Genomic DNA, 17,669 nt, shown 5'->3' with positions numbered 1-17,669 from the left:
TGTCTTATGCCACCCCCTTATTGGTCCCAGAGAAATTTTTGCCTGGGCTTATTGTCTTCAGCTCTGTGCTTCGTCGTTCCCTGATGCGCTTTCCGTTTGAACTCTTCATTTGAGCCCTTCAACAAACCTGCGCAGCCGCTGAGCTATCTATACTACTACAACCATTATAACAGTAACTCAGCAACAACGGCCTATTGTGACCGCTGCTCGACAGCTGCAGCGGTTCATGCTGAAATCAAAAGCTACAGTCATCGCCAACGACAGCAGCCCCGGCGGGCAGCGACGCTATGGTGGCCGACGACGACAATGGCGCGAAAGCGAGAGATTTTAATCTTGAAATTGTTTTTCTCCCCCTTATTCCCCCCCCCCCCCCCCCGCTTCCTTTTTTTCGTTCTCTCGGCCTGCAGCGTTTTTGGCCTCGGGCGCCGAGGGCAGAGCACTTAGCCTGTTAATGACTTCACGCATGGAGTGCATTGGCCATCGGGAAGCTACGCTAGTGAATAGTGCCGGTGATGATTTTAATGATGATCGTGATGACGACCGCTGCGGTAATGGTGTTGATGGCTTTTTCGATCTGCGTCTCGAATCTGCCGAGGCCGCCGAACGCGGTGCCCGCTGCCGTGGCGACAACAATCAAGACGAGTCAAATAATACGCCAGGGCTAAATATTAACATGGGACAAAACGGCAGCAGCAGCAGCAACAACAACAGGCCAGTGTTGGGTGACTATGTAATGCCGGTAATTCAGGGGCGGGTACTGACACGCACTCACCCACAAGCGCGTTTTTTTTCGACTTTGTCAGTTATGGGTGGCAATGGACGCGCTTACACGCCTCGAATCTATAATGCTAGAAATTTCCCGAGCAGACGCTATTTCACAACCGATTTCCATAACCGGCACACGATGCAGTGGCAGAACACAGAGCAGGAGCTGCGGCACGCATCGGCTGACTCACGACCACGTTCGAGTACTTTGTAGGGCAGTGATGTTAGGGCTGATAGGGATCGCTGATAACAATAACAGTAGTAACTTCTGCTCGAAAGTTTTGCTATTGTTTTTAGTCGTGTTCGTCTTCTACTTCCTTCCCTTATTATTCCATTTTACAGAGTGTCTCGTTATATGGATGACTCATGCGCTAGGGACGAAAATATATGAGAATGAAAATGCTGTCTATCAATGTGTAACACGTGTGTATATATAGTTAGAGATAAATCAATTTTTCAAAAATTTTCTTACTTTCAGCGGTTCAGTTGAGTTCTGGGAGGCATTGAATTATACAACTGAAATAAAATCGCTCAGCGACGCATGATTCTCTATGACCATGTATATGAACCGCACTGTGTTTTTCTTACAAATTTGCTTTACCACTTACGAACGGTAGATTACGTATTTTCTCCTTGCGTTAGTTGCGCGGTACTGCCGCAGGTGACTTGTCTCATTACTTCACTGATGATACATGGGATCAAGCTACGAACTAACTCAACAACATTGCCTAGCTCGCTGTAAAAGCCTCTCCCTCGCACAGGCGCCGCCACTTACGGATCTGGTCGTTATCGCAGGACTGCGGGGGTAGATAGCCATGAGAGGTATGAGTATATTTTGGAAGTAGTAGCAGCAGCAAGGATGGGTCATTGTATTCAGCAATACGAGGACTTAACAGTAGCGAAAAATAGATTCGCCTCCATTGTACATCACCCCGTGTGGCTGGAGCCGTTTCTTCCGCAAGAACAGCTACCTGCCACCGAGAAAATAGCAAATTTACATTTAATTTTAATACTTTCTCACTATAATGTACAATAAGTGAGCTAGTATCGCATCTGTTTGCCGTCATCGTTTCGATTTCGTACTTCTTCCGCGTAATTTTTTAGGGATGTTTTTTCGTTTCAAAATTCTCTGCGACAGTAACAGTAGCGCCGGACACAATATCGCTCAACTCCCATCGAGAAAAACATCTCGACCATTGCAACTAACGGCTTCTGCACCAGCGTCACGGCCCGCCGTACCAATACAGAAAGTTTCTTCGCCACGAGGATACTTCTCTGGCTTGACACTATCATCAGGTGCGCATCAACGCTGCTGGCTAGGCATCTCGTCACAGTTTCATCTGATGGCTGTGGGGTAAGTCTGCTAAACGCGAGTAGGGGGGAGGAGGAGGCAATTGAATCCAGTGGAATTCAGTGAAGGTATTCTGTCATATCGCTGTCGTAGCTGCTAAATCATTGCCAGCACTATCACCACCATCATAATCAGTAGCAGTCTTTGTATCGTCTTACCGTGTGGCTTCCACTCAAACATATAAACGTACCGCATGTAGACTCTTGACGCTCTAGTTTGCCTTCGCGCGAGAACTTCTTTGGCAAGTCTTTACAATTCTTAGGCTGATCTCCGTAGACAGTTTTTAGTCGCAGCCATCTACGATGAGGTGAAGACTGAGGCCGCCGACACGCACAAACCGATCGCTACTGAGGCATACGGATATCATCACCATCATCGCCGCCACTACGGTTGCCATCGAAAAACAGAGAAACTTACGGTGAAGTGCGCGCTTAGCGTTATTACAAGCCTAGACCATGAAGTCTGTCCGTTGACTCCGGAGCCGCCGTCCGCAAAGAAGGCACAGCCGGGCTGCGGCCGCGACGCTTCGGGCGCTTATCGCTTATCAATTTGACGCCGGTGAAAGCGACAAGGTGTCACCTGAATCACCGTCATAGTCGGCGACGACTGGCAAAGATGACAACCTGACGTTCAGAGGACGCTGTGGTGAGAGTCGGCCTGACTATCTCTATCTTGATGCCAGTTGGCCAAATGCCTTTGGTCGGTATTCGAAAGCAACGGAGATAAGTATCGCGCGCTACTCAAGGACAACACTAACAGCGGCGTCAACGATTGAGATCGTCGGCGCCAGTTGGATCGGTAGTGTAATGATGCAGAATAGCTTGTAAATGAAAAATGGCATGTGGTTTTCAATGGTGGACCTAACGCTCAAGCCGTTACTCCTGCGAGGGCCTATGTCAAAAGGAAATCGCTGGCCCGCCATTTGTTCTGCTGTGGCTTTGTTTTAACTGAGTAATGCGACTCGACCCGTTTGGAACGACCTCTGAGTGCGATCTAAACAGGTTCAGGCGACGGAACGGCCGATGAGCGAGTAAGAATAAAAAATTGATCTCAATGAAGCTGCTTTTTTCAAGCTCGACCGTCAGTAAATTATACGAGAGTCCCAACACAAATAAGCCGCTAATTATAGAAAGATATTTTATTTGTTGTTCATCTCATACGGTGTACATCGTTTGCGTACCTCACATTCTACATTAACTGTTTACTCCCTGAGTGTTTATTAGCTCCTTTAACGTGACAATCGGATATTTTTTTTTTCAATAACGTTGAAATCTTTCATTAACTCGCCATGTGTGCATGCACATATAATTATTAGCACGTATATCGCCTCTGTTCCCTTTGCTTCCGCTGGCTCCATTTCCTCTAATCTCCCACAATTACCTCTCCACCTCGGCCAACTAAGTGTTTCGTTTCATTTTTTATTTACATCCAATCTGGGCCGGTACTATCACAGCTCCGCATCAGCACAATCATCGTTTAACAGATGAGTAACAGAGCGCTTTCGGCTTTACTGACTGCTAACGTTTGCCTTCAATCTTCATTCTTAATCCTCGCCTCCCGGCTGCCACATCGGATACGACAAACATTTGTAGGCATTGTGCATGAGAAATGCTCCCGTGTGCTTTATTCTATGGCTGGCTATGTGATTTCTCCAGCCATTCAAGTCATCAGCGAGCTATGAGATGGCTGGTGCTCACCTGCGCTCCAGCTGCACCCTGGGTCATCTGGACAATACCCTGGTTGGTTGGGTACATCGGTACATAAGCTTCAGGTTGCCTGGGTTTGGCAATTGCCGATAGCAGCAGTACGAACAATAGTAACGGCATAAATACCCAGTGCTATTTAGCAGTCCCGCCCGACCCATTACCATCAACTACAATCTACTTGTTGTGTAGACTCCTAACGGCCTCGTGGCGGGCTCTTGGCGGATAGACCAAAAGCACGAACCGGTCAGCCACTATGCGCTTGTTAGTAGTATATAGGTAGACAGACGAGAGCAGGAGAGAATACACGTATGTTCCCAGTTAGAAGCAAGCGGCGCTCGTTGACTCGTCCATTTCTCCGGTAGCCGATCCTCCATGTTCGTGTGCTTTGAGTCAGCCAAATAACACGGTGCTCGCATGGGCCTACTGATCACTGTATACGTATATCTATACCGACGGAACTAATGTGTGTGAAGTACTCTTACACTATGGAAGTACATTAGAGTGTTATTATGAAGTTATACAAACAGGATGCATTCGTACGGCAAACCGCGCTGTCTAAGCCTACCTGCGACTATGAACGAACGAGCAGCAGCGACTAGCACCAAAGTGGTGACAATTATCACCGCTAGACAAGACACATCCGTATACATTCACTGCTATAAAAAGAGCGAAGGTGGACCGAACATCATCAGTGGACGTGGCTGCTTCGTGGTGCCTGGCCTAGGACAGGGTGCGTGCGATGCTATCGGAGCCAGAAGTTACTAAGCGGTCGAATGGTTTCCTGAGGGTGTTCTCGAGCCTCGAAATTTGTCACTTCATTATCTCAACTTGGCACTCGTTAACGTGACGAGCTAAACACGTGACGAGTCATGATGTGCAACTAACAACAGAAACTGTTCATTGATTAATACGGGCGAAAAAAAAAAACTAATAACACAGTGAAAAAAGAAAAACACAACAATGTTATTGAAACAGTGTTCTATGAGTCTGTGTAGTCGGCACGAATACGACATCGTCAATTTAGTGTTGAGTCGTGGGAAGAGAAATGAGTTGTACTGAGATACCGTTGTCCTAGTTAGGCTAATCGTATGGGCCTCGACATTAATGGTGTTTCACGTTGGCTGCCAATGCCGTTTTCGTGTAACTGATCAGTGTTCAGTAGTATTATATATGTGTGATTTTGACTATGAAACAGACCGATGTGCTTACCATACAAACGTAACAAAAAAAAACTTGTAACTGCACAGGTTTGTCGCACAAGATATTGCTTACCGAGCATAACTTTCGTAGTCCAGCTTGACAGCAAATAAGTTTCGTTGCATCGCCCATACAGCGTAGTCCATATAGTGTTTGAGCATACCGAGCACGACGAGCTATAGCCATTGCCAACGCTCGACACTTGCCTAGGCTGTATCCCGCTGACAAAAGACTTCGGCGAAAGGTCCACCTTCACTCAAGATGACCTACTTGTTGCGTGCGGTACCGACAGAAAATCAAATAAGCAAAGCGTCGAGGACAATCGAACGTAATTTAGTCGAAGGTAAAATTTGACTGACGTCAACAGGTCTCTCTGTTGCCCAGCTTCTACGCCCATTCCGATCCATCGAAGTTCATCCCTGGGTCGGTCTCTGCTTCTACGGGCGATCTAGCTTGCCTTACAATGAAACTTGATTCTCACTAGGCGGCGCTTACTGTTACCAATGCTGGCTACCATCCAAAAGTTTAAGTTTCAGCAACTCAAAGTTCACAATGTTCGATCGACAAGAGGACCCAAGGATGTGTCTTGTTCCAAAACAACCCGTAACAAAGACCTACCATATACTATGTATCATATTTATAACGTAATACATTGACGCATAGTTAAAACAGTAGCGATACAACCAGCATTGCCGTGCAACCGCCGACTCTTTGTCTTGACGGTAGAGACCAACGAATCGAATAGAATAGAAAGTCAATTTGTCCTGAGCGCATGACAAGTGTTTTCGAAAGAATAGGTCGAAACAGGCCAACAACTGTGATCCTGTCTCGTTGGGTAGACGACGACGACGACGACTTCTTCTTCTTCTTCGCCTAAACTGTCCTCCACACAAACTACACAGATCCCACATGGAGGGTTCAACAAATCCTGTAGATACTATTGCGTTACATGGAGATATTTAGACACACAAGGAAAACATAGCTAGCTCTCCCATGAGTGCTATAGATACCCATATATATATATATATATATATATATATATATATATATATATATATATAATGTATTTCGGCTAATCATTGAGTATAAGCAGAAATGTTTGTTTGGACAGATCCGTGTGGGGATCGTTTACTGGAAGGCAACTTGACATCATTACAACCGATAAAAGCAGCACAATCCGTAGCAGTGTCCTGTTTGACCTTATCTAGTAGCCAATTAAAGTAAGAAATAAAACATTCTGAAACTATAGAAAATATATATATGTACATACGTATATCTCTGACGTGACACGATTTTAACATATGTCTAAGATAGCATTATTTGACTTCCCTGGCGGCCAATCGATTTATCGAGTGAATATTTATTAATAAATTTCTTGAGAATGTTTCGAGACCTAGTACGTCAGCGGATGTACGAGGCGGGCATGAGGTAAGGCTGACACGTCTGCGCAAGCTCTTCAGTGGATATGTACTTCACATATCACATATATATTTTTGGTAATCACATCAGCTTTAACGAGTTCAACCCGTCTTTATATTATGTCATCCGTGCTGTATGTTTTATCGGCCCCCTATAAAACTGCCTGTCCGTCCGCTCTAAAAAAACAACCTACTTTCTACACACGCGTAGGACACAGCGATGGCATTATCATTGTCCCCTTCATCGCTTTCGCACTTCATCCATCGAAAGTAGCGTTATTCATCATACAATTTGATAGAGACACAACTGGCTTCGATAGCAAAAACACATCGATTGCGTCATGACCCGTTGACGGCAGTTTGAAGGACAAGAGAAATTGAATGTCAAAGCAAACAGTCACAAAAGGCTTCGCCCTTCACATACATTACTTAATGGAAGTGATCAGCGCTAAGAGTTGACAGGAGCGGGTTTAAATCGTCATCGGCAAAATGATGGCTTATCTCGTAAATGAAGCAATTGGGCTCAGCCCGCTGTCGTTTCCCGTGGCGGGGGCTCGAGAGGAGGCGACCCGACTCTGCGACTGGCCGTCCGGACATAGAGAAGCAATACTGAGGCAGTAGAGATCAAACAACGTAAGGCAGCTTGGCTCCACAGGAACAGCTCCACCGCTGAGAAATAGAATGCGTTTGTTGGACTTTCAGAACATCAGTATTTTGCTGTTAACACACATACACTGTGTACATGGGTTATATCCCATCGAACATAGAGCCCATCGAACAGAGAAAAGCCACTCTCAGCAGCGGCAGAATTAGCCTCTAGCCTTATTCTAGTATAGTGTTGTATCAAGGCCCCGTGGATCAGCGACCGGCATCATCTCTTTTTGCTATTGTTCCTGCTAACTGCATTCTGTCGCGGGCCTTCCGCCATGACGGCTGTCATATTTCTGTCCAGCTCGAACATGCGACTCATTTACCGACTGACGACGATGCCTCTTAAACAAAAGGCTGCGTTATGCGACTGGCAATGATAGCAGTAATAGTGACATTTGATGGAGCCGTTGGTAAAGTTAGCTTTACCAGTGGCTCCATCAAATTTAGCAAATTGGTGTATATAAACAGATTCATTCGAACCCGCATTTCTTCTATCGTCGAACCAATAGTAACAGGAATTCGATCGCGTGCCTTCGTGGTTTTGTGGGGATGGAAAACAGGTCTGGGCGTTATCGGGTGACGGCTAGAACTTCGGCGAGAATTTGTTCAAACTGGAGGAAAGTGACATTTCTTTATTTATGCAACGTCATCGTGGACACGACCTTCTTATGGCCTATTTCGCCTACGAGTTCGAATGGTACACAAACAATAATTGTGACATTCATCTAGTTGATGATAGTACCGGTATTATAGAGATATCTCTCAGTTAGATCTAATCATTTCAGGCTCGAATCGAACGACTATCGCCTCAATTGGCAGACAAAACACTATTGATCATCGTGATAATAAGTTGTATTCGAACTCTGTGTAGGGCCTTGTGCATATTTATTTATTCTGTTTGTTTTGATGGAGATATTATTTTGTTTCTCGCAATGCAGAATTGCGGTTGTTCGAGATGGCTGCCGTATAAGGAGACGTGTTATTTCTGCGTGGGCTGCACGCTCGTCCTATTGTGGGGCCGCTATTGACTTGAAATCCGTTAACGAGATAAATACAGTTTGTATTTTTAGCATCCATTGGGACGTCCCATGTATAAACTGTATAAAATAAATTTATTAACAAATTTACAAGGCCGTATAAATCTGTAGGTGCTTAACCAAACTTAGATTGTACGAGTGGCCCTATTGAGTCGACGTAGACTTGTATCAGCGCAGGGTATCATCACCCGATAGAGCGGTTTTGAGATTGGTCGCAAACAACACAGTGTTTCACTTCTCAAATCTTTGAATAGGGATAATGTCAAGCTGAATATGATTTAATGTAATCATCTTATAATATAGGTGTTTAGATCTGGTGAAGAGGGAAAAACTGATCCTGAAAATATGAAATGATGTTTAATTGGCAGATCGTCAGCCCAGCCGCCATCTTTAAACATTGAACAAATTTTACTTCAGCGTAAACGAAACAGACGAAAATCGCTAGTTTTATATTAGACACGGAGAATACACTACATTGCGATATTTTTTCGCGTTTCTCCCGTGATAAATCAAGCCCGCCAGGTGACGACGCCTCTAAAGTTTGGCCATACGAATCCAAGCATATTATCCTCGTTTTGGCTTTTGAAGTTTGTGAAATGTGGCTTGTACGAACACGCCAAGATTAGCGGTCATCCATATTACGAGCGCCGAAAGACAAATATATACACGTATCATCAGGCAACGGCTGAAATTACGGGTGCTCGTAGTTCATTTTTTCTGCTACTGTTCATTCGACTCCTTCAGCTTCGAACCCGCCGCTGCGTCGCTGCAAAATTCATACCTCTCTATATTTCCTGGCGGCGTTTGCCCTTTGTCTATGAAGCCCACTGGTCAAACCTGAGGCCTGTGTCAACGAATGAAGCCATCAACGTCATGGTTCAAATCATGTGATTGTCCCCGCTGACAGGCACGGATGGCCTGAGGCCTTGGCCTCTGTTGTACGATAAACTCCTGACCTTTGTCACCCCCGCGAGCCAGCTGCTGGTTGTACTGTCATGGTCCGATCGGCGTTAACGATCGAGTCCGTGTCTATGCCTCGTGCGCAACGTCTGTTCTTGTGGCTAGCCGGACGTGTGTAACATATCGGAAATCATCTTCGGGTTTCAACTATTAAAATACGGCCATCTTACGTCCGGGCTATAATAAAGAAGGTTTAGAGAAGAGCTAAGACCTTCTGAACCCATAACTAGCAATGCAGTTTTGGGTCTGATTTAATTCTCGTTGTTAATAGGAAAGGAATCCCAGGGCCCCCACACCGAAGGGTCTCGATTCTGTATACACGAAGCCTACCTCTCTAGCTAGAGTAATCTTAGTAGATCTCTATGTTGACCAGTTTTACAGACATAAGTTTTTCAGGTTCCCGTAACGCGGTTACGTCAGACACTGCCACGCCCGGAGTCACTTAGCTCATGAAGCTCAGGTCGCGAGCACTTCTTCCACTCACTACTACAACCGATATGACAACTTAGTCTTTGCGCATTAATGGCACGAGCAGCCATTCATACGACACATTTACTCGTTTACAGGAACAGAGTACTCAACTAGCGGATTCCCTAATAGGTCGGCTGTTATTCGTTTTCTTGTCGTTGCTGTTGCCGCCATCGTTGCTTCCGTAGTACCCAAACGAGTGCAGACAGTCAGTCAGACAGGGTAGTTAGTTTCTGTTCAGGGTTTCTAATAGAAATACGATAACAGTTAGCAAGTTCCTGAGAACTGCTCTGCCTGCGCGCGTTTTTTTAATCTATTTTATGTCTCTCATCCTTTTCTGCTTGTTGCTCCCTGTTAACTGTCCCGCGCCCCTTCCGTTTTCTCTAGGCTCATCTCTAGCATAACGAGCCTAACCATCCTCCTTGCGTCCTATCTATTTGTTTTCGTGTTTAGCCTCTGTCTTTCGTTTTATCTGAATGAAAAAGGGCCAGCTCGTGGTGCTAGAGGCGAAATGCAGATGCTATCATCGTATTGGTCCGCCACGAAACAGATCATATACGCTAAGCAAATATACACACTCACAGGCCAAGCTTATATACATAGACAAACAGAGCTCGCTCTCAGCGCTAACGGGAGACTCTCTGGTTGTTTGGTTTCGTGTTCAGCGGGCGTCTTACTACTGACTTTCAACTATTGCTACGTCTACTCCTCCAAGTGCAGCAGCTAAATGCTTGTTGTCAGTCAGTGCTACGACTCGGTCTGGTGTAACGTCGTCCGCCATTCACCGTCTGTTTACTTTGAGGTGGCGGCGGCGGCGGCGGCGGCGGCGGCGACGGCGGCGGCGGCGGCGGCGGCACTGGCGGTTAATCGAGCGGCCATAGAAGTAACAACAGCGGTTTCATTCATCATCGGCACCGACGACAACAACAACAATAGCGACCTTTCTCATCAACATCTCAAACTAATATGTCGAATTAAAGTGCGCTACAGGCGAAAAAAGCTGTTGAACAACTCGGAAGAGTCAGTCACTGTGTTTAGCTGGGATCGTTCGTACAGCCTGTTCTATCCACCTTACTGTGACTGTCAATACTATAGCCGCCTGTCAGGTTATCAGCATCTTCATCTGGCACATCGGATCTTTCATCTCACTGATGTACGCTTTATGTTAACTAGCGAAATCAATGGTGGTAACCGTAGAAATAGTAATTTCCGTTTGCTTTTCAGTGAATATGCACTGAACACCGACCGCTCATACAATCAGTCAGCGAACCCAAGTCAAGGAAAATGCTCGCTCGTGCTGCACTATCGTGCCGCCGTATGAGACGCTACTGAGCAAAAATCGTATACGGCGTTGAACTGAACGCCTCGTTAGAAAATTAAGGACAGGAAAAAATGAGAACGACGTCAATGAATGAATGAATGAATTAGCAACTAGCGAAAAATGAGAGCGCCCCGGTGTTGGCTCTCGCAACCCTTCGAGCATCGAACAGCGGATTGTTTGGGAGTTTGTTGTCGCGCTGCTCACAGTGTGTTGTTGACATGACTATATCCATATGTATAGCCGACAACAACGACACTCACAAACAGCTGTTGTGGTCCGTAAAAGGTATCCAACTATATTACAAAAAAAAAAACGTTTTTTTTTTTGACGCCGTGACGAGCAGTTGGAAGATAGGAACAGCCTTAAACCACTGGATGTTTCGGTGTTTTTGGCTTACGTCGAAGTGTTCGTAAGCAGAAGCAACGTAGATCGTCAGCCCAGAAGCAAGGCAGTCTTCAACATTGATTGGCAGTGCAGGCTGATGAAGATCAGCTAGAGCCACTGGCTGGCTGCTTCATATGCTGGACATCATATGCTGATTTACATCTTCTATCTATTTAAATGTGTGGAACCATATATTGCCCTGTGCATAAATCGAAGATAAAGCTGGCAAAACTGATTGTTCGCTGATGTTGGCGAGCCGTATCTATCGACAACAGTTCGCGCGCTGCGTCGGCTGGTTGTGGGAACGCCAAGAAGATCTGTCTTGTACAAGTAACAACATACTCTGTTAAACAGTGCCTACTCATAGCGATTTCAATAAGCGATATACGCGTTGTTCTGAACCATTTTCTCTTCCAAGGAGCTTCACAAATGGAAAACACATATGACAACCTAGTGGTAAATAATAAATTGCCAAACATTTCTATTTTCCGATGAGTACATCAACGGCAGCCCAAATTTCTCTCCACTAAACAGTCAAAACGTGGAAGAGTCAAGCCATATATCTGTGGCGCCTACAAAAGAAACCATAAGCATATTGTTAGTCAATAACATAGTCAGCAGTAATGGCTACGATTGGGTGTTGCAAATAAATGAAACAATAAGAACATTACCATTCAAATTTTATGCCAGTAGCTCGAGCTGATTGAACCCCCGTCTTGAACAAAAGATTATCGGCATTATCGATGCAGAACGCAAATGATATATCTACTGACGGCATGCTTATATACGTATATATAACTCCTATCAATCTCTTAGCAACGTTTGCCGTTTAGGTCGACGGTTTATCGTCCGTCGACATTTTGACTCTGTTCCTGAACTCGATCCTAAAGGAAGTCTAGCAGCGGTCTATGTCAATAGGCGTACGTCAAGTAGGTTAAAATGAAACCTCACCTTTTATAGAATGGATAGATGCCAACATCCATAATCCAAATACTGGATTCGATAGTACAAATTTCCACCGTATAATCACAATAAGTTACCATTAACAATAGCGTTAAGTATTGGCCCCCCTAACACCAAGTTAACTCTCGGTTTGGTATGCGTCGTTCGGACCCCGATGAATGAAAGATGGTGGACGAAAACGATGACGTGTATTCATTAATATTTATAAACGTATCGATTATGACGAGCAGGGGTAACACAAGACTGAGGTTTTAGCGCAGATTGTTGCATTCGTTCTTCAAAGCGACCTACATGTATAGCTGAAGTCGTTGGCACAATTTATTCGTTACAAAGCATAAACGAGAGAGTACTACTCTCTCGGCGGTACAATGTAACAACGCATTACATTGTACAAGTTGTGCATACTATGCTGTATCATACTATATCTTTCAATGGTTAGCTGAAATAGGTCGCTTTTCGTTTCATTGCTCCCTATGAGCCTTCTCCCTTCTTCTCACTCCCATCAATTATTATTACTATTATAATTATTATAAATACTGAGCAGAATGTGGAGACCACCTTGGTTTCCGAAGCGCAGCGTGGCCTCGCCTTCTCGGCCCGCCACTTGTCCCTTTACGTTCTGTTTGGAGATGAGTGTGCCTATACGGTCGGCTGTGTGTTTTGATCTGTCTGTTTGTGTTATTGCTCTTCGTTCACTGTATTTAGCTGATAGTGGTAATGGTCTCGTTCTGCTAACACGCCTCTAGTGGTCGGCGTTGCCATTATGGGAAGCATGATCGCCGTGGTTCCTTAAGTCATCACGACCGGCTCGGGTTGAGCATACGGCCCTCAAGCGATACCACACCGCACGCATACTCTATCGGTTCAATTGAGCGGGCGAACAGCAACTAAACTGGCATCAGCCAAACATATTTGCTGCTTATAGAAAGACACAAGATATCTGAAATCCCGAGCCGCTTTCCTTCGTAATCTCCTTCCATAGGAAAGATGACGTTCAACAGGCACCGCGCGATAACACGATACTTCAGATGTCGACGAAATCGAAGTTTCCGCGAGGGAAGCACGGCGGGCGGGCGGGCGGGCATACGGGTGTTCTCGTCGGCCCGACCGATGTAATATAAGAATAAATGGTGAAGAAGTGCGGCTGCCCATCGACCGAAGGCAAGAGCGACCGAAGGTAGCAGAAAAAGAAGAAGGCCAAAAAAACGAATGACGACGAAGAGAAAATGAAATAAACATTTGCCACCCGTGAGATGTTGCCGTCGTCGCTGAATCCGCTTTTGGCAGTAGCCGCCGCCGCCGCCGCTATCATCGCTGGCTCTTAAAAGCAGTGCCTGAGAACGCCGTAGTGCCCGTTGATTTACTTCGTACGCGGCCGGTACATAACATAGTACTATAAGCAGGCATCGTTAGGTATCCCTGTCAACACAATGTGCAGAGAGTGTCAGCAGTCCTCGTGGGGCTGCTAAAAGAACAGGGTATTTCGGAGCCTTCATTTAGTGAGCAACAACACGAGCAATCGCAGTCGATGATGCAACATTGCAGCACAGTATTATTAACAGAAACAGCCATGCGTACAATGAATATACACTGGCTACAAGGCCCGCCATGACCCTAGACACATCTGCACTGCTGAATTGGATTCCGTCCTCCGACACCCTCTCGTTCGTCTATTGATATGACGTTTTCCAGAGGAACTCTCTATCTATCTTCTATATCGCTATATAAACAAAAAATACACAAACGTATACATATCGACACCTACATAAAAACAGTCAGATGAAGGACTCTGCTCCGAGGAAACCGGAAACGCTAACCTCGCGACAATCGAAGCTACAAAAGATATCACCAAGAGCGCAAACATCTTGTTAACTCGATGACAACTTTAGCGCATGACAACGATAAAACCGACAATGGCAAAAGTGATAGCAAACATCGCCAAGGATCGGGGTCAAACAGACCAGAAAAATAATGACCTTACGTGTTGTTTATGTTACAATTGCTTTTCACCTAGCTGGCCACTGGTTCGCTGTGCATTATCCATGTCCGCATAAAATGGCCAGAAAGAGAGTTCGATTTCCGCCGTTACATTGGTAGCAAAGGACAGAAAAAGATCCTTGCTAAAGCTGGTTAACAAAAACGTGCCAATAGCAATAAACCGACAACAAAAACAGCATCGGCAATCAAGCGCTCAAAGTCAACATATGCGCGATTTGCTCTAATTGACTGAAAAGACGTAGCGGCCAGACGCAGATCGATACCAACGTTACAGCAGCGTGTTGACATTTGCTATTGGACTATTGCAGCCGTTGCCACTGTTCGAGCTGTTGAAGAGATTGAATTGGCACCGCCTCGGAGGTCTGCGACGCGCCTAAACGATCGCCCGCCCCGGCTCTTTTTTTTTTTGTAATCTTAGCTCCGAATAGGACAAAGCAACAAAAAATCTGCCAGTTTACCGTTGGCCTTCAGCTCAGTGAGTTCTACGATGATAATGATGAACACCAGAAACGGAGGTAATGTTTGACTTCGCCAAAGATTCGCGTCTGTTTTTCGGTTGGGTGTTGACTGCAGGTTAGTAGCCGATGGTATGACTGAATAGCTGCTAAAGTGAGTTAAACGGTAAATGGCGAGTAAAGAGGACTCTGTGATACTCGACTCTTGTTGATTACCACGTCCGCACATTACCGTGATGACCAGCTTGGAGTTGGGATAGCTGTAGCAATATTAGTTTACACTAAACACGGTTGGGGGATGGATAAACTATATTTCTTCCTTTATTTATTTTTTGTGTGACGCATTTTCATCGTTATAGAGCTGTTTGCATGCAGCTATTAAACTCAGGCTGAGCTTATTTGTTTTGTCTGTAGTAGACCGAGCCTATAAGGGCAGGCCCATGTGGCGCCGTCCCCCCACGGCGAGATTTGCTGAAAAAAATAAGTTCGATGGGGGACAAGAAGATAGACGACACCAGCAGCAGCAGCAGCGGTGGTGGTAGTGATGAACACGGATCGCACATATAGAAAAGACAACAAAACATTAGATCCAACTAATTACCCCTGTTATTACGTGCCTGCAATATACGATTGGCCCATAAAATGTAAATGTGTCTATGAGTGCACAATGCATGATAGCTTCACGCACACGCGGACACATAAATCCAGTCCAGCAAATAAAACGTTCAAATACGCTCGATATGTTCCGTAACGTTGAGGTAGCTGCTCCTGCTGCGTGGCCGGTGCCCCGACTATGGTTTGGTCTATAACCGCTTTAACGAATCGTGTCTGCAGATGAAACCCAGTACGCCGTGACATGACATGAAAACTGGGTTGTTCTTGAAATAGGTGTGGGTAAGAACGAATACTGGCTATGAACACAGATGAATTATGCGGCAAGAAAAATTAACTCGAGACCAAACTTGGCTCGAATGCCATTTTGCCGAACTTTTTCTAAACATCAGTTGTAAAGAGGTTCTGCGCACCCCTTCAGGCGATAGGTTATTTGTTAGAGAGATTACGACGTGTAACTGATGACTGCTTATCTAATGTCTGCAGCAACCTTACTGGAGCCACTATATCGAAAAGAGACTTATTGATTGTGTAAGTTCGGAATTACTTCTTAAAAATCAGGTCTTTCATGACAAACTTGTCTCTCTTGACACACGGCGATATTCGTTAACTCGGATATGTTACAAAAAGAATAACCCTATGGCAGGCAGCTAGTAGCGTTTGCACGGTGAATTTATCGGTGCACACCCACGAATTGCCCCGTTCTCTAGGTGGACAGAAATTCCCTCCAGTAAGTGACAATAATCTGTTAACTTTTCTACTCTATACATAATCAAAACGATCACCTAATCGCAAAGTTTCGACAGCTGTCAAACAACATGAGGATCACTAGGACCTACCCAGTCCCATCGTCTCAAAACGAGTCCTTGACGAGGCGTGTAGCTTCATCTCAAATAAATACAATTCAAGATCAAATGGTTTTCAACGAAAGCGACAAGATAGGGAGGGCTTCGTCTACCAAAATTCTGTTTAATATTGTTTCCGTAAAAGCAAAGACAACGTAAACTATCGTAGTTATCTTGTTAGCCTTGTCCTTTCAAATGATCTATAACAATAATAGTAATTCGATCATGCTATGGGTTACTTAAGATATTCTCCATTTTAGCTGGACAATTGATAGCGTGCTACTAGAATCACTTGGCGGACGCAGTCAGTCGTCAGACTCGTCCTCTCTTCCGGCCAAGTCGTTTTTACTGTCGGTGATAACTAGGCTCGTTGATGATTTCAGGTGGCGCGACAGACCAGACCGATCAAAATGGCCAGTTAACGTGAAAGGCTTAAGCTAAAAATCGGCCATGGTTAGTCGCATTCGGTAGCCATTGTCTGTTCTATAGTATCCATTTGTACTCGCATTTAGTCGTAGAGGCTTTTGCTTTGGTCCGTTGTTTCTCTGCTTCTTTGTCTGTGTGTAGTAGAAGAAACAAATACCGCTTCTGATGTCATGCTGAAATACTGAGGTCTTATAACAACGAACTCTTTACCTGTAGACTTTGGTTCACCATTGAGCGCCTGAGACATCTATCCACTCAAGCGATCTCTCGGTTTGCGGAAATCGCGAACGAGATCAATTTATGCTTTTCATTCGGTTCTTTGACAGTATATGTCTCATCCTTCCACAGACTCAGAAAACTAAGCTTGCGGACCGATCCAGATCGAAGATGACGACTAGATCCGACGACCTGGTCCGGTAAAGCTAGCCTTCAACGCGGAGGTGCAGGTAGCTGAATCGCCGTAGATTTCACGTACAGATTTCCGGAGGTAGAGGGTTTGACTCTACGAGGCCCTATATGAGGCTATACGAATGAGATAGAGCAAAAACTCTGAAAAAGCCTTTGTCGTTGTTTGCTTACGATAAACGTGTGGTACTCGGCGGCATCCATATGCGGTTAGATGGCAGAATAGGCTCCGTCGCCTACAATTATATTACCGGGAGCATTGACACTAATACTACTAGATCGATCACGACGAACGAAAGACGCGGCAGCTTTGGCGACTAAGACCGTCAGGCCGACCCAGAAACGAGTCGATGCCCCTTCAGCGCGCATCTGCGCAACAGAAAAGGATACCACGGATTGTGAGAGGCGTACATGGCGAACCCCCGAAGATAGGTAAAAATTAAGGCGGAGACCGCCCAAATTTCTGAACACCGTTCGATCAACCTTACGGATCTAGGATTAAGATTTCGACCCGTGATGTCTACGAGATTTCACAGAGCATGTCAAATTGTCCTGGCTGTGGTCTATAGTAGACTCTCAGCGTAACGGTTAATATCCACTTGTTTGTTTGTTTGTTTGTCTCTTTTACAATAGTTGTCGCCCATGTAGTAGTAGCATTCAGGTTGATAAATCTATTTCGTACGTGTACGAATGTTTGAATATATATA

At 45.2% G+C, this 17,669-nt stretch overlaps 1 protein-coding gene and 1 long non-coding RNA gene across 5 annotated transcripts in view; one reads left to right on the top strand and one right to left on the bottom strand.

The window, feature by feature from the left end:
- LOC111252950 (uncharacterized) overlaps positions 1–17,669 on the bottom strand; it is a 57,789-nt gene that overhangs the window by 33,077 nt on the left and 7,043 nt on the right. The gene's annotated exons all lie outside the window — the stretch shown is intronic.
- LOC147754893 (uncharacterized) overlaps positions 10,075–17,669 on the top strand; it is a 12,043-nt gene continuing 4,448 nt past the window's right edge. For 2 of the 3 annotated variants that reach the window (XR_015329849.1, XR_015329848.1), the window contains exon 1: positions 10,075–11,714. This is a non-coding gene — a long non-coding RNA (uncharacterized LOC147754893). The remainder of the gene's footprint in view (positions 11,715–17,669) is intronic. The other variant, XR_015329850.1, reaches the window with a different exon arrangement.

This window comes from Varroa destructor, unplaced genomic scaffold (assembly GCF_002443255.2).
Source record: "Varroa destructor unplaced genomic scaffold, Vdes_3.0 BEIS01000006.1, whole genome shotgun sequence".
Classification (NCBI taxonomy): Eukaryota; Metazoa; Arthropoda; class Arachnida; order Mesostigmata; family Varroidae; genus Varroa; species Varroa destructor.
This window is presented reverse-complemented; position numbering and strand designations above follow the sequence as displayed.